At 36.4% G+C, this 16,323-nt stretch overlaps 1 pseudogene; it reads right to left on the bottom strand.

The window, feature by feature from the left end:
- Positions 1 to 498: 498 nt before the first annotated feature.
- LOC18045755 lies at positions 499 to 15,217 on the bottom strand (annotated as a pseudogene).
- Positions 15,218 to 16,323: the final 1,106 nt, after the last annotated feature.

The following is a 16,323-nucleotide window of genomic DNA, read 5'->3' on the forward strand; positions in this document are numbered from 1 at the left end:
TCCGTCTGCAGGCTCGACAAAACCAGTCTCCACAAGGTTCCAATATTCTTTGGACCTAAAGACGTTCTCCATCAGCATGCTCCAATGGTCGTAATGACCATCGAAATGTGGAATCGTAGGCTGAACAAAACTCCCTTCACTTGCCATCTCTTTCTTCTCTGGTTTTTCTTGAATACAAGTCACTCGAAAGCTGCAGCTTTCTATTCTCAGGCCCACTGGGGCTCTGATACCAAATGTTAAAAGCTACAGAGTATGGAAGAATTCTAAATGCTGAAAAAATTTTCACTGTTATAAAATGAGAATAACTTTGGCTATTAAATAGCCTTACATAACGAACCAAGCAACAAAACAAGAACCTATGTTTAACGACTCCTAAAGACATGGAAGACTAAAATCAACAAATAACGTCACCCTTAACAATAAGGATTTTTTTTTTACTAAGTAGTAATAAAATCAACTCAACAGTAGTATCAATGAAACTGATTGTTCATTAATTAATCAAATGTATTACTGCCCTCTGGTTTTTTGGATGACAAATTCAATGAGCATTTCTATGTTGCGATGAGAAGATCCACCTACTCCAATAGCACGATTTGTTATTTCCCCAAGCTGCCTTGCTCTATTTCTCCTCTTCTCTCCTTGTTTGCCTCTATCCATAAGTTTTTCAATAGCTTCTTTCACTTTCTCCCTCTTAATCACTAAACCAGACTTGTCTTCCAAACCCCATGTCACTGCAGCCTCAATTCCAACACTCACTCCAATCCCTAATACTTGCATAACTAACTTCTCATTATAAAATTGCTCGGCATACAAAGGGCATGTTACTAACGGCACTCCCGCACTCACTCCTTCTAGTGTTGAATTTCAACCGCAATTTGTCAAGAACCCTCCAATTGCTCGATGAGACAATAGCAACACTTGAGGTGCCCATCCCCGAATTATAAATCATCTCCCTTTTGTCCTTTCCTCAAATCCTTCTTCTTGGATCCACTTCTTTAAACCTTGTGATCTTTCACCTCCTCTTATTACCCAAATGAATGGCTGACTTGATGCTTCTAAGCCTAACCCAAGTTCTAAAAGTTGCCAAGTAGCAAGGTCACATATACTTCCAAGACAAGAACAAATCACAGACCCAGGTTCCCATGAGTCAAGCCATTTCAAGTACTGTTCATAATCATTTACCGTCGATCCATTTTCACCTCTGCATCTCTCAACTTTATCTGTGTTCAACTTATTGCAAGTCGAAATCGGGCCAATACACCAAACTTTATCACCTTTGGCCCTTCTATATTCTTTGACATATTCTGCTTCCAATTCTTCAAAAGTATTAACCACAATTCCATCCGCTGATTGTTCTGTTGCCCTGATATTGTCACACACTTCAATTGGAGGGTTTTTAACACATTATGGTTGGAACTCATCTCTTGAAGTAATATCAGCCGGCGTACCCATGATCACATGGCCACTTTTTGGGGACTAATTTTGGAACGAAAAGTTGATTGTGCAAGTTCTAAATATTGAGGTGAGGATTGGTGTGGAAGTTCCTTTAGATTTTGGGAAGGAAGAAGAGATTGGGGTATTGGTAAAGAAGGAAGATGTTGTAAAGGCTATTAACATACTTATGGATGAAGGAGGGCAAAGATATGACAGAAGAAAAGGCCAACAAAAGAAATAGGATCTTCTTCCCTCATGATCAAACTATTAATCCAAGGTATCATGCAACCGCCGCGTGGTGATGATATCTTGCAACCACCGCATGGTGATGACCAATATATATAACGCATGAGAGATTAATTGCTTAATTTGTTTCATGCGTACTTGCTTCTCTTTTATTATTATTATTATTATTTTAGAGTTAATTCACTTATCTATTATGGTACTATTGTCAAATCTGTGTTCATCCATTGATCAGACATGCATTATTCCCTGATTATTATCAAGGAATCTTGGCCGAGCACCTATTTATAATTTTAATTAACTCAAACCAATTTGTAGGATATAATCAATAAACAAATATAATGATTTACTTGCAATTGACTGCATTAAAATATATTCTTTTAATGTTTATAATTATAAGTTGTACTATCAAAAAGTTATTGTTAAATTAATTATATATAAATAAATTAATATCAACCAATGCAATGTTTGAAAAGTTCTGTTAACTGCCTACTATTTGACCGAACATTGACCAGCCGCCACTGGTGGTGGTGATTTGCCACTACCGGAACCACCCCACACACCGGTGACTTCTCCTTTGGCCGGCAACAACCATCACAATCGGACTCACACCCAAACTGAAGGCCAAAAACGTGTTCGCAATCTCAAATATCACCCATCGCCGCCGCCACACCTATTACCATCGATGAGGACCACCTTCTGCCATTGACCATCTCCTCAGCCTAATCTCTTACAGCTACTGCTTTGAGAGATAATGTTGGATGGGCTGAGATAGCTAAGACTTCTTCTTCTATTCAGGATGATCTAGCTATTCAGAAGGTTTCCACTGGTACTACTTTTTTCTGAGCTGTAGTGGAGGATATTCGATCCATGACTATGGGTTTTAATTCCCATTCTACAGATATTCATTTTTAGTCGGATGAGGAGCTTAGTTCTGATGAGAATCTTCTGGCTGATGATTATTTTAAGTCTCAGCCTGAGCATTTTGGAGGGTGTGATCTTGACCACAACTTTAATGTTGTTGGTCCACATTCCTCTGGTTCGAGAAACGATTTCACATTAGTTACTGGTCACAGGTATCGCGGGCAGTCTTGAGGCATTTGCATTAATTAATTATCTTTAACTTTTTATTTGTTCTCATAATGTTTTTGCTATTTTTTTGGATTTGTTGGTTGTGTTGTTATTTTGTTTGGAGGTTTTAGTTTGTGTCCTCCTCCATATGTACTTTCTTTTGTTTCAATAGTCTATAGGTAAAGGGTCCCGCCTAACCCGCCCACCTTAGGGTGGTTTTAAATTAAAAAGGAAAATTATCATTCGCGTGAATATTTAGAGTCTGAAATATGATTTTTTCTTGTTTCATTCATTCTACAAGTTACACTTAAATAGAATGCTAAAAACAAACTCATAAAAAATATCCCCTAATTATAGGATACTTATCTAAACTTGAATTTAAAAATAAAACTAATTGTCTAATACTTTATTATGATAAGACTTTAAAACTAACTGAAAAATCCTAATTTCTCGATACTCCCTCTCAAGTTGGTGCGTAGATGTCAATCATTCCTAACTTGCTGACAGGATATCCGAAATTAGGTTTGACGAGTCCCTTGGTTAGGATATCTCGTTGATGAAGTGATTGTCAATTTCAACATGGTTGGTCCTATCATGTTGTACCGGTGTTGAGTGCTAGAAAATGTATATTTATAAAGGAGAAAATCGTCATTTTACACTTCAAGTTTTACTAACACCCTTACTTTTATGTATTTAACCTTCTTGTGATTTAATTATGTGTGTTTTATTTTAATTAAGTATTTTATGTATTTTAGGGGCATTATAGTCATTTCATAATGAACAAGAGATCAGATGGCAAAACGGACATCACTTTTGAACTCAGAACAGTCGAAAACCTTAGGAGGAGCACAAAAGGAAAAATGGCACTATTCACATGTACGGTACTATTCACATGTACGGTACTATCTACGATACTGTTCACGACACTGTTCACATAGACGGATCGATGACGTGGCATTGACCGATGATGTGGCATTGACTGAAGAGGTGTCACGATCCTGTTGGGCTAAAATTCTTATGCACTGTTGATTGGTGACGTGGCAGCATATTAGTGGACCAAAAATCACGCGTACGGTACATGCATTACACAGGATTATTTTCAACCAAATCGCATTACTGTTCAAGCCGGGTCAAACCGTGTTACTGTTCAAACCGTGTACTGTTGATTGATGACGTGGCGCAATCCTGAGCGTCCAAACTATTTTTAATCTGATAGCCATGATTTACTCAGTGTATCTATAAAAAGGGGGCCTTCCCCCCCTAATTTGATAGCTCTGAATCTATTTTTGGACTACATTTTCTGTAATTCCTTCTCCATCTTGTATTTTCTATGTATTTTAATAAATTTCTATTTTGCCCTTAGTTCAATTATGAGTAGCTAATTTTCTTTCAAGCTTGGGTTGAAGGTGAAGTCTCAACATGTGTCATGACCTTTATTTGATAAATTTATTTTCTCTTCCTCTCTAGTTTTTGTGGATGTTTTGACTTCTCGTCAACAAATAATAATAATCTTGTTTAGTACCGTCTTGGTTTCACCGGCTCCCTAATACAAGGTTATTGTTATTTGGCACGATAAGCCCTTAGCACCATATTGATTAGAGCATGGTTCATGAGGTGTGGAAACCTCCCCCCCCCCCCCCCCCTTCATGATTTAATTGGTATTAATAATGAATATTTAGCCCATGGTGCATGTTAATACAGATCCAGATACCCAAGTACATCAATTCAATAGATTTATCTTCAATTTATTCTCGCCATTTTAATTTAAGTTTTAGAATATTCCAAATCAATTTCACCATAAATCCAACCACCCATTTACAAAATTAATTCTACACACAATTAAAATTCACTTCCTCGTGGGATCGACACTCGTCATCATTATTCTATTCTACAATAGATTCGTGCACTTGGGAGTTCAATAAAATTTGCACAACAAGTTTTTGGCGCCGTTGCCGGGGAGGTAAGTAATTTTAATTCATAGAATTAATTTTTATGAATAATTTCTTTTAATTGTTTTCTTGTATTTTTTTCTTTAAAAAAGAAAAAGAAAAAAAATGAACTCCATTTAGAGGTTAGTATTTCTTTTCTTTTTCTCTTCTTTAAAATTCTGTAATTTAATTTTCAAGTTATTTTTTTCTTTGTAATTTTTGTTTATCTTACTAATTTTTTTTGGTTAATTTATTTCATTTTTTTTGTGTATTTGTAATAGCGCGATAAGGTTAGTATCGTAATTTCTCCTTTTTCTTTATTTTTATTCGTTTTGTTCCCATTTATTTTTTGTTCTTTGCATGCATGGTTGTAGGTCATTATTACCTAATCTGGAACCTATAGACCTTGAACTAGAAAAAACACTGCGCACACACAAACATGTTAAAAATAAAATGGATTTGCAACAACAACAAGCACCACAGGAGAGGCCATTTAAGGACTACTTTAGTCCCTTAGCTAATTTGAGCACATCATGCATAAGATACCCAAATGTAGCTGCTAAGAGTTTTGAACTAAAACCTAGTGTGCTAAATTGTCTCCCCACATTTTATGGCCTAAAAAATGAGGACCCATATAATCATTTGAATGATTTTCATACTGTTTGTCAAACATTTAAAGATGAGAATTTTTTAGATGATGATGTTAAACTTAGACTATTCCCATTTTCTTTAAAGGATAGAGCTCGTTCATGGTTAAATACTTTGTCTGCTAATAGCATTACATCATGGGAACAAATGGTAACAAAATTTTTGAACAAATATTTCCCAGTGCATAAATCCAATGTTATTCGCAGGAAAATCTCGGAGTTTACCCAGAGAGAAGACGAGTAGTTTTTCGAACACATGGGAGCAATTCAATGGGCTACTTTTGAAGTGTCCACATCATGGGTACAAGAAATGGCACCAATGCAAATACTTTTTGGAGGGATTATTGTCGAATGTGCAAGAATGGCTAATGGCAACAAGTGGAGGAGAGCTAATGTCAAAAAGTGCATCAGAATTTGGGAATTCTTCTAGCGACAAGTGGATAATTCCCAACAACGGAGTCGATCACTCAGGAATACTAGAAGAATTAAGGGAGTGAATGAGGTTCACATTGGCGAGTCAAGTTCATAAATTAAAGAAGTCAAAGCGATAATTGAAGGTCTCTCTCGACAAATAGCATCGTTATCGACTGCTAAATCAACAGAGCCACACGACCATGACTCATACTCAGATCAAGCCAATGTCATAGGTGTAATGAGAAAACCATCAAATTACAACCCATACTCTAACACATATAACCTTGGATGGAGAGACCATCCCAATTTTTCATGGTCTCAAGGATTCCAACAGAATGGACCAGCAGCTCCAGCTCCACCAATGCAACCAAATCCTCAAATTCCTCAAGCCTCTCAGCTACTATTTAGACCATACAATTAGAACCAGAACTACTCTCAACCTAGACCATGGGATGATGCATTCTAGAATCTCAAGAATGTTACTCACTCTACGATTGAGCAACAGAACCGCACCATTGATGGACTACGAAATGAGTTGAGAGTAGGCTTCAACTCACAAGCCCAATCAGTTTCAAGCCTTGAGAAGATAGTGGGACAGTTTGCTTCTTCAGTTCAGACCTTGGCAATGACTGTTAAGAAAGGTAAATTTCCAAGTCAACCAATGCCTAATCCTAAAGGAGTACATGAAGCAAGTACCAGTTCACCACAACAGCATGGAGAGGTCAAAGCAGTCATGACCTTGCGAAAAGGAAAATAAGTCGACAATAAAGTGGAGATGCCGGTGACAAAAGAAAATCAAATTGTACCTGTGAATATTGAGGACTCACCATCGGAGGAGAAAGAAGAAACCAACCCACGAGAATATGTTCCCAAAGCTCCATTTCCTCAGAGGTTAGCTAAAAGAAAGAAGGGAAAATCCACAGGTGAGATTCTTGAAATCTTCAAACAGGTAAGTGTTAATATCCCTTTACTTGATGCTATAAAACAAGTTTCATCTTATGCCAAGTTTTTTAAAGACCTTTGTACTAAAAAGAGAAACATTCACGTTCAAAAGAAGACATTTTTAATAGAAAACGTTAGTTCTATACTCCAACACAAAATTCTTCTAAAATGCAAAGACCCAGGCTCCCCCACTATCTCATGTAGTATAGGGAACCACACAATTGAGAATGCTTTGTTGGATTTAGGAGCTAGTGTAAATATGTTGTCTTATTCAGTATTTGTGAAACTTGGACTGGGAGAATTACACCCAACTCTAGTGGTGTTACAACTTGTAGATCGGTCCACAAAAATACCTCGTGGTATTGTGGAGGACGTGCTTATCCAGGTAGACAAGTTTTATTTTCCTGTTGATTTCATTGTAATTGACACTAAACCAATACAGGATTCAAGGAAGCACATCCCCATTATTCTAGGCCGACCTTTCTTGGCAACTTCGGATGCTCATTTTTAATGCAAGACTGGAAATATGCAGTTGTCCTTCGGCAACATGACTATGGAGCTGAACATCTTCAACATTGCCAAACCTCACAATGCAGATGATGGAATTGTTGATGTGGATTTAATAGAAGCATTAATTGATAATACTTTTGTTTCAAACCTTAGTGATGATCCTTTACAAATATGTTTAACTCACTTTGGTTTGGATTTTGATATTGACAGATCGGTCGATGAGGTCAACGCTCTACTTAACTCAGCACCATCCATGGACACTAATAAATGGAAGCCAAGAGTTGAACAACTAGCACCATCAGAAAAGAAACTCATCCCATAATCAGAATCACCACCGAAACTCGATCTCAAACCATTACCCAACACTCTGGAATATGTATTTTTGGGAGAAGAAAGCACTCTGCCGGTAATCATCTCATCATCTCTAAATGACGAATAAAAAAGTAAGTTGTTGGATATTTTAAAAGAGCACAAAGGAGCATTAGGATGGACCATAGCAGACATAAAAGGTATAAACCCAGTAGACTGCATGCATTACATTCACCTTGATGAAAATGTTAAATCTACTAGGGAAATGCAACGTCGGTTGAATCCTAATATGAAAGAAGTTGTTAGAACTGAAGTCCTTAAGCTATTAGATGCAGGTATCATTTACCCAATTTCTGATAGTACATGGGTCAGTCCTGTATAAGTTGTCCCCAAAAAGTCATGAGTCACAGTAGTTACCAATGCCGATAATGAATTGATACCAACTAGAGTGACTACAGGATGGCGTGTATGCATTGATTATAGAAAGTTGAATTCTGTTACGCGTAAAGACCATTTTCCTTTATTATTTATCGATTAAATGCTTGATAGATTGGCAGGCCATGAATTTTATTATTTTCTAGATGACTACTCAGGATATAATCAGATTCCTATAACACCAAAAGATCAAGAGAAAACCACTTTCACTTGCCCTTTTGACACTTTTGCATATAGGAGGATGCCATTTGGATTATGTAATGTACCTGCTACATTTCAACGATGCATGTTAAGTATTTTTCTGATATGGTTGAACGATTCCTTGAAGTCTTTATGGATGACTTTTCTGTTTTTGGTGACTCGTTTGATCAATGTTTACATCATCTAACACTAGTTCTGCAGAGATGTATCAAAAAGAACTTGATCTTAAAGTGGGAGAAGTGCCATTTTATGGTAAAACAAGGTATTGTTCTCGGTCACATCATTTCGAGCAAAGGTGTTGAGGTTGACAAAGCCAAGGTGGATCTCATTTATAATCTTCCTCCACCCAAAACAGTTAGAGAAGTAAAATATTTCTTTGGGCATGCTGGTTTTTATAGACGTTTCATTAAAGATTTTAGCAAAGTTTTTAGACCCTTATGCAATCTACTTGCTAAGGACGTACCTTTTGTCTTTAATGATTCATGTCTTGTGTCATTTGAAAAAATTAAAGCGGTTGTTGACATCATCACCCATCATTCAGCCCCCAAACTAGAGCTTGCCATTTGAGGTCATGTGTCACGCATCTGATTATGCAGTAGGAGTAGTGTTAGGACAAAGAGTTGATCGAATTCCCCATGTTATTTACTATGCTAGTATGACATTGAATGATGCACAGTTGAAATATTCAACTACTGAAAAAGAAATGCTAGCAGTAGTGTTTGCATTGGAAAAATTTCGATCTTATCTCATTGGTTGTAAAATAATTGTGTTTACAGATCATGCTGCTCTTAAATATCTTCTCACAAAGAAAGTTGCAAAAGCTAGACTAATTCGTTGGGTGTTACTTTTGTAGGAATTCGACTTGGAGTTTAAAGATAAGAAAGGCACAGAAAATGTTGTGGCAGACCATCTCTCTCGTCTCCAATTTGATACAATTACTGAACCTTTAACATTGAATGAGTCATTCCCAGATGAACAATTGATGAGTGTGGAAGTATTACCATGGTATACTGATATCGTTAATTATCTTATTACAGGTCAACTTCCAGAGCATTGGACCAAGCAAGACAAGGCTAAATTCTTTACAGAAATAAAGAATTTCTTTTGGGATGACCCGTATTTGTTCAAGTATTGTGCAGATCAAATTATTAGACGATGTGTCCCAGAAAATGAAATTCAGAATATTTTTTCATTCTACTATGAACAAGCTTGTGGAGGCCATTTCAGTGCTAAGAAAACAGCAACTAAAGTTTTACAATGTAGTTTTTATTGGCCAACTATATTTCGAGATGCTTACACTTTCTGTTCTTCATGTGATAGGTGTCAACGAATGGGGAGCATTACACGAAGGAACATGATGCCACTAAATCTAATTTTAGTGGTTGAGATTTTTTATGTATGGGGTATCGACTTTATGGGACCCTTTCCCCCTTCTTTTGGCCATCAATATATATTGGTTGCTGTTGACTATGTATCGAAATGGGTAGAAGCAATTCCATGTAGAACCAATGATCACAAGGTGGTGATAGGATTTTTGAAAAACAACATTGTTTCGCGCTTTGGATTCCCTCGAGCAATAATCAGTGATGGTGGTGCCCACTTTTGTAATAAAGCATTCAAGGCTCTTTTGATGAAGTATTCAATCACTCACAAAGTGGCAACCCCATATCATCCGCAAACCAGTGGCCAAGTTGACATCTCCAATCGAGAAATAAAGCACATATTAGAAAAGACGGTGAGGCCAGACAGAAAAGATTGGTCATTAAGACTTGATGATGCATTATGGGCATATAGAACGGCTTTCAAGACCCTGATTGGGATGTCACCCTACAGGCTAGTGTATGGAAAAGCTTTCCACCTACCTGTGGAACTCGAGCATCGTGCATATTGGGCCATCAAGAAATTCAACTTTGACATGTAGCAAGCTAGTTCAGAAAGAAGATTACAGCTGGCAGAACTTGAAGAAATTTGCAATGATGCATACGAAAATGCCAAGATTTAGAAGTAACGAATGAAAGTCTTCCATGACAAGCAAATTATGAGAAAATCGTTCACTCCAGGTTAGAAAGTGCTTTTATTCAATTCTCGCTTGCACCTATTCCCAGGTAAGTTATGCTCTCGATGGTATGGCCCCTTTATTGTTCATACTGTTTTTCCATATGAGGCAATTGAAATTAAGGAGCCAAAGAACGGTGTCACGTTTAAAGTTAATGGTCAAAGATTAAAGCCATATCTAGATTACCAACACATGGAGAGGACATCGAAATAAATTTGAGTGACCCACAAGATTTGAATTGATTTTTTTCTTTTTTTTCGGTGATTTGATTTTTTTCTTTCTTTTTATTATTCTTTTGCTAATTGAAATTATTTTTGCATAAGTGTGTTTGTTTAACCATTAAGTTTTCTCTTATTATTGTTAATCATGAGTACCATACTTAAATAGTTCCTCCTGAACATTCTTAAACCACTTCAACGTGTAAAATCTCATCTCAAAAGGCAGATTCAATTTTGTAAGACACATCGTATTTGGGCTCGACAACCACCAGAGTTAGTATCCTATGTTGAGGATTTAGAAAGCCAACTCAGAGACATTGAAAGAAGTGTTTACAACATCCAGTTGGAGCTTGAGGTAATTTCAATAAGAGGAGATTTTAATTTTCTTTGTATGTTTTAATTTGTTTTTATATTTGTGTGCTTTAATTTGTTACCCCGTTGAAGTGGCGGATAACGGTACTCCGTGACAATCAAGTCGGTTACTTCAGTTTCCCATAATAACTAATATTCTGAGGCGAAGGTATGGACAGAAACGAGATTCTAGCAAAGCTTCACAATCGATTCCCTTCACTTCCTCAAAATGCCCTCCTTACAATCTATAAAGCTCGGTCCGAACGCATGCGATTGCTCATGAGGGATAACATACCTGCTGACATCCGTTGGTTAATCGAGGCTAAAGTACGATTGGCAGGTGAGTTACCTCCAAAATTTATTGCATACATGCCTGGTTGTGGTAAAGGAAATTATGCAAGAAAACGACGAGCTCAAAGAATTTCTGTTGCTTGTCATAAATGTGCTAGAATGAGTTGCGATAAAAAACCATGTTCTTTAGGAATGATGTCTGATAACAGGAAAGATAAGATTCAATTCATTATGGATGGCTTGAATAAGGAGTCATTGGATGATATCCTTTTATCTCTTGAAACGCATCCCAGTGGATATGTGCAAGGAGCGATTCTCCAGTTATGGCCATTATTTCAGAAAGAGCATGCACGATACAGTCTCGAGAATCTGACCATAAACGACCCTGTTTGCCAGTTTATAAGAAAACTGGATAGGAAGCCTATCCTCGGCCCATAGAGGGCTCAAGCCGTTTCTGGACGTAAAACCATAGGAAGATGTGAGCCACAGTCGCAACTACTTGTAAATATCCTTTTACTTCACTGTTATTTTATTTCACTGTTGTTTTATCTTTTCCATTATTGTCTTTAATAATTTTATTTTATCATTGTTTCTTTTTCTTTTTACTATTTTCTTTTTGACTCGCGAGCCATGTGCTTTACGTGTTATTTGACACTGACATGCCACCTCATACACAGTTGTGACCCACTGTCACCAAGATTTTTAAATATGACTTTTTGTTAAGCACTCACAAATTATTTTTGAGAAATATTCCAATGGCAGCTACTCCCAACAGACAATTTAAGAACATTTTGTGTGCTTTCTGGATTTAATTATGGCAAACATAAAGAGTTTGTTGAGGCAGCCATAGATCTTGGGCGAAGCATAGCAGAGAGAAAATTACACTTGGTGTATGGTGGAGGTAACCGAGGGTTATCAAAATTGGTCTCAAAAGCTGCTTTTGTCAGAGGAAGTCAAGTGTTAGGCATCATCCCAAGAGCCCTAAAACCTTTGGGCAGTTTGTCTGACCCACCGACTGGAGAAGAGTTAGTCGTCTCAGGTATGCAAGAAAGAATAACTGAAATGCTTAATCATGCTGATGCTTTTATTTTCCTTCGAGGAGATCTTGCAACACTAGAGGCACTTATCACACTAGCATTTTGGGCCCATCTGCACATTTACCAAAAACCCATCGGTTTGTTAAATATCTATAACTTTTATGATGGCTTCATCGCATTTCTTAACTACGCAATAAAAAACTATTTCATTCCTTCCAATGCGAAAAAACTTTTTATTTGTGCCCACACTGCTAATGAGCTACTTGATCTGTTACAAGCTTATAGACCGGAGCCAGACCCCTGGACCTTTGTATTGGAGCGTCCAAATAATGATGGTAACAGTAGCCGCAGTAAGAAGTACAAATTACATTTAACTCTCCGCCTGTAAATATTTTTTTCTATATTGCACCATCCAGGTGATGTCTTCTAAACTCTACTTATTTCCTTTAAAACATTGAGGACAATGTTTCGTTCTGGTTGGGGGGAGGGAATAGTCGACAATTGTGGAATCTTGGTTAAGTTTTTATTGATTTTTTATTGTAGAAACTAACTGTTGTTAACTTTTTGTGTTGAAGATGGCTGAATATGGAGTGTAGTGACTTTAGAAACGCATCTTCATCGTTTAAAAAAAAACAAAAAAAATTCAGACACAGAAAACAAAAAAAATTCAAAAAAAAACAAAAAAAAACATTTGCCCGTACGGAAAAAGCACATCTTGCAGATATCTTAGCTCACTTGTATTGACAATTTTCATGGCATTCCAACACAGGAAACTCTTTGATGGAAGCTTTCTAGTAAATCTATTGTTAGATAGGTCAATAATGCGGAGTTTAGAAAATCCACAACCAGTTCTGGTTTCTTCTATAACGCCATAAAATATGTTGGATCGTAGGATGAGAACATTTAATTTTGGAAGAGTTCCTAACCAAGAGGGAAAAGTGTCACTAATTTGGTTGTTCCCAAGACCAAGAAATTCCAACTTTGAATAGTTGATCAATGACCTTGGAATTCTTCCCTGGAACAGATTATGGCTTAAATCAATCACACCTAATCCACTTTCTTTAATGAAAGTATTTGGGATGGTCCCAAAGAAGAAGTTGTCCTGCAAGTCGAGCACCGAAAGTTCGTCGCTGAAATTGCCTAAACACTGAGGAAGCAAGCCACTTAAGTTATTGTTAGACAAAACAAGACTTTCAAGAATATTCAAATTGCATATCCCCGATGGAATTTCCCCTGTTAAGCTATTGTTTGACACTAGATAGTTAATGGTTCCAGGGGGTGGAACAGGGAGTGGTCCTTGTAAATTATTAGAGCTAAGATCAAAAGTTACCAAATCACCTTTATTCCCTGGAAGAACAACAGGATGCTGATCAAGCCCGGTTAACAAGTTATGCGAAAGGTTCAAGGCATTGAGATTCTGCATATTGGGGTCTAACAACCATTTAGGTGCTTTTCCTTGAATTTTATTGTCAGAGAGGTCCAGGACCAGCAAATGATGTTGGTTTTCCAAGAAATTTGGAAATTTTGTAAGATTGCATGAACGCATTCCTATGTACTGAATTTTCTGTGAAGTGGTATTAGAAGTGGCTTTGGTGAGCACTGACAACCTATTTAATGAGAGAGCTAAAACTTCCAAATTTTTCCAGCTAATAAGTAAAACATCTAACTCAATCGTTCCTCTATAAGAATTTTGAGCCATGTCAAAGACGATAAGTTGGGTAAGATTTCTCAGTGAAGATGTAATTTGACTTGAAAAATTACACTTAGCGATATATATTGCTTTCAACGACCTAAGATTTCCAATGGAACCAAGTAAGTCACCCGAAAAATTATTAATTCCAAGATACAAAAATTGTAGCCGGCTGAAATTACCAATTGAATGTGGAACTTTGCCCCAAAAACCACATGAGTTTAGATCTAATCGCTTCAAAGAACTGAAATTTCCAGTCGACCATGGAAACTCACCCAAAAATTTATTAAATGAAAGGTCAAGTTTTTCCAAAGAAAAAAGATTTCGAGTGGAAGTAGGCAACTCGCCAAAAAATCCATTTCGTGAAAGGTCAAGTTCTTTCAAAGAACCAAGATTTCCTATGGAAATAGGCAACTCACCAAAAAATCTATTTTGTGAAAGGTCAAGTTCTTTCAAAGAACTAAGATTTCCAATGGAAATAGGCCACTCACTCAACAAAAAATTTGCGGAGAGATCTAGTTCTTTCAATGAATGAAGATTACCAATAGAAACAGGCAGCTCACCCTGTAATTCATTTAGTGAAAGGTCTAAATGAAGGAGCTTCGATAGATTACTGAGCGAAGATGGAATTCTTCCCGCAATTTGTATATATAAAAAAGAACACATTGCTTAAGTAGAAAATTAAAATAATAGTAGTTTTTACTAATGAATTTAACATTGCAATTGGTAATTTTCGAGTAAAATATATATATATATATATATATATATTTAACAATAACATGCATGTATATTAAATACAGAGAAAATATATAAAATTTAATTACCTTGCAATTCACAGTTTCGAAGAGAAACAAACGTCAAAGAAGATAGATTTCCGATGTTATGAGGTATCGTTGAATAAATAGAAACATCATCAAGGTCAAGTGTTTTTAGATTGCTTAACTTCTCGACTAAATTTACGAAATTGGGCTTCTGGAGTTCAAGTCTACCACCAGGAACATCATTTAGTGATAAATCAAGGGAAATCAAGTTGGAGAGCTTTAGAATTTCTGATGGTATTTGACCAGATAAAGAAGTTCCAGAGAGGTTCAAGTATGATAACCTCGAAAGGTTGATGATTTCTGGTGGGATTTCGGAGGAATTGAAGTCATTAAAAGCAAGATTAAGCCACTCGAGATGGACAAGCTTGGAAAGGCTGCTGCTAGAGTTGATAGAACCAAAAAGGCAGCTATGGGAGAGGTCAAGCTTGATGACATGACCAGTGTTCTTATTGCAATGAACGCCGTCCCAAGAGCAACAATCAACGTTACCTTCTTCTGGCTTCCATGATGCTATTGTAGGACGACAGTCAAATTTCCAAGCATAAAAATCACCACTGATGCGGCTATCTTTGAATTGCAACAAAGCAGAGCGCTCATCATCATGGCAGAGTGGCAGCATAGAAGAAGCAGTGAAGTTAGCAATTGTAAAATTAAAGAAAAAGAAGGGAAAAACTAACCGTATGAATATTGTGAATAAACATATAGAGGATAAACCCATAGTTTTCTCAAAAATAAAATTTGTTTAACTTTGTAGATGTGAAGGAATTTAAGGATCTTGGTTTCCTTTTATAGGCAAATTGCAGCAATTCAAACATTATAGTCATTGGACTCTTTTTTGTTTTTTTTTAAGTCAACAAAAGTTAGTCTTAATAATATTTATTTTTTATTATTTGATGTGATGTCGTAAACTTTTACCATTCCTTCACCACCGAAAATACGTTTATAGCAAACGTGAGGATTAATTAATTAGCACAGGGAAAAAATGAAAATGAGTAAATGAGTAATACATTCATTTTTATTTTTGTTTGAAAAAAATGAAAAACATAATTCCGAAGTGGTCCAGACCACTTGAAATTTAAGAAAAAAAATGATTAATATTATTTGGATATGATATCAACTCAAAATTCAAACAAATCTTACAAACAACAGGCGAAAAATGGTGAATTCCATTCCTTAACCGAGGTTTATTAAATTAAAAAAATAGTGAAAAATAGATGATAATTAAATTAATTTTAATGGAAACAAAGTCACAATAGTAGTAGTGACAATTTCGGCACGATTAACTAATTAATCAGACACAAACATAAGACAAATTAATGAATTTGGATTTACCAAAGTTGACATGATTTTTGAAGATAGCTCATTGTGCAGAAGTGAGGAAGAAGAGTCAGCGTATCAAGTTACCAGCTGTCATTTGTGCCACGTCAGAAGGTCCACGTCAGCAGCAGTTACCAGCCTAACTAACATCACAATGCATACTCTGTATTCTGTTATTTGATTAGCTGAGTGAGCTTGTGATTAATAATTAGTTAGTAAGCAATTAGTTAGCAAGTGTAGCATGTATAAATAGCTGCACGTTTCGTGATTGTTTGTATGTACAAAATATCAATTCATTACTGAAATAAAGAATTTTCCTCTGCATTTTCTCAGCTGCCAAACAGCAGCATTTATTCAGTTTTACAATTTTCTTCATGGTATCAGAGCCAATCATGGCTATTACAAACA

The sequence above is a fragment of the Citrus clementina genome, unplaced genomic scaffold, assembly GCF_000493195.1.
Source record: "Citrus clementina cultivar Clemenules unplaced genomic scaffold, Citrus_clementina_v1.0 scaffold_33, whole genome shotgun sequence".
Classification (NCBI taxonomy): Eukaryota; Viridiplantae; Streptophyta; class Magnoliopsida; order Sapindales; family Rutaceae; genus Citrus; species Citrus x clementina.